This window comes from Berghia stephanieae, chromosome 4, assembly GCF_034508935.2.
Source record: "Berghia stephanieae isolate SIO BIC M18660-M18661 chromosome 4, UCSD_Bste_1.3, whole genome shotgun sequence".
Lineage (NCBI taxonomy): Eukaryota > Metazoa > Mollusca > Gastropoda > Nudibranchia > Aeolidiidae > Berghia > Berghia stephanieae.
The window spans coordinates 59,684,659-59,686,607 of record NC_088363.1 but is presented as its reverse complement, the minus strand read 5'-3'; the positions used below and the strand labels follow the sequence as shown (position 1 = coordinate 59,686,607).

The 1,949-nt window shown below is 35.5% G+C and overlaps 1 long non-coding RNA gene across 1 annotated transcript; it reads left to right on the top strand.

Moving 5' to 3' along the window:
- The first annotated feature begins 325 nt into the window (after window positions 1–325).
- LOC144970928 (uncharacterized) lies at window positions 326–1,786 on the top strand. The gene is made up of 2 exons (XR_013645050.1): window positions 326–649; window positions 1,334–1,786. It is a non-coding gene; the product is annotated as an uncharacterized LOC144970928 (long non-coding RNA).
- The last annotated feature ends 163 nt before the right edge of the window (window positions 1,787–1,949 follow it).

Below are 1,949 nucleotides of genomic sequence, written 5' to 3'. Positions count from 1 at the left end.
ACGTCAAATGTTATTGTTTACATATGGGGCACCTTCCTTTACTCTTCTATACTGAATAGTGGCAAAGCACTATTCAGTATCTGATACTGAATAACCACTTCCTAACTATTACAAGTACCACTTTTCCCAAATAAAATAAACAATAGCAATGCTTTTTCAATTTTCTAACACACTGGGACGAATCATTGGGTGTCTTTTGTCTATTTATAAACTACAAGTAGTGGGTATTCCTATGCAATTGTTTTAAAAACGACATTACACCTTCGACCGTAAAAATCTACTTCAGTTCTAACGAGGTCAAACAATCATTGTGTCATAGCAACAACATGGCCGCCATGAGTGGAAAGTATGTGTATAAATTCGTCCCTTGTTTTTTATTTAGCAAAAAATAAACATCGAGAGACAAACCAGATATGAAAAAAATTACATGTAGGGTAAGGTGGGGGGAATTACACACCCGGGGTCATTCGACACCCACATTCATTATCTCGTATCTAGTTCTTCGAAGAAAGAATGCAAAAGGACCCAATCAACTGTTCAAAGTTTTAACTGCCTTTGATTTCTATTTCCTGTTTGAACACAAAAAAGCAGCCACTTTTACTACTGGTGAATTCTGACAAATTTTCAAGTTTTTACAAGCCCATTGAAGGTAAGTGCAACACTCATTGTTTTAAAATATTGCAAAATGTTGTTAAATTTTCTTCAACTTTGAAGCTCAAGCTAGAAATGCTTAATCATTCATCGGATATGTAAAAATTTCCTCCAAGCATCTTCTTGATTTCTTAAGTAAGTTGCTGTGCCTATTTTAGATTCATAAATGTCAGGGAAATTCCATACCATACAGGTTTCGAAATTCTTGTGACTTTTTTGTGTAAAAATATTTAATCAAAATCCCATGCCAATGGTTTTATTTTACAAAGAGTGGCCCCAGCTAAATTCCAAACCCTACAGGTTTCGAATTTCTAATGTCTTTTTTGTGTGAAAATATTTAATCAAAATCCTATGTCAATGGTTTTATTTTACAAAGAAAGGCCCCAGCTATCATTTCAAGTATCAAAATAGTTATATCCTTATCCATGTTTTTTTTTTGTTTTTGTTTTTTTTGTATTGGAGCAATTCCACACCAAGCAGGTGTGGAATTGCCCCGACATAGTTTTCTATTGTTTTTTTTAGAAAAGCACATAATCCAAAAGTCTTGGAAGTGTGTAGCCTATTAATCCTGTTTGAATAATAAGCCTTATTGTGAGCCCACATGATGTTTCTTATGTATGCCCATGCTTTAGAGCTGGATTTAGAAGGGATTTCTGTTCATGTTTTTCTCCTTTTTCTATAGAGATTGGCTAATCATGGTGATGAATTACAAGAAAAGACGGTGTCGTATGACCATGCAGATATGGTGAAAGCGGTCGATTTCGTTACATCTGGAGGGATGGGCTGCAAATGTGCTGCCAAATTATACAACCTAAACTGGGGAACAGTCCATGACCATGTCAAGAAACGATAAAGTAGAATAGGAGAAGATACTGCTTACTCAAATCGCGAGACTGCACCCCGGGATCGATCTCCGTCCCTTTGATTGTGAATCAAGTGCTCTACCAACTGAGCTATCGGGACCCCCGCCTAGACCTATTGGTCTCATGTCATAGTCTACAAATATTGTTGTTGTGTTCATTTCAGACGTTAATTATAGTTCCTGATTATTTCATTCTCGTTTTTGCATGCTTGTTTTGATGGGTGTGGAATTACCCCAAAATGTTGAATATGCGAATAAAGAAAAAAATTGGAATTTATGAAGTGTCGTTCCTTTTTTTAATGTTATGTGTACAGAATCAAGTGTGAATGTCTGTGGGATATTTGTATTCTGTTTGTGTGTTCACCTCATCTATAGAAACTTTATGACAATAAACTGAGAAAGTTGGGTGTTTGTTTTTGTATTTTAAGGGTTTTAC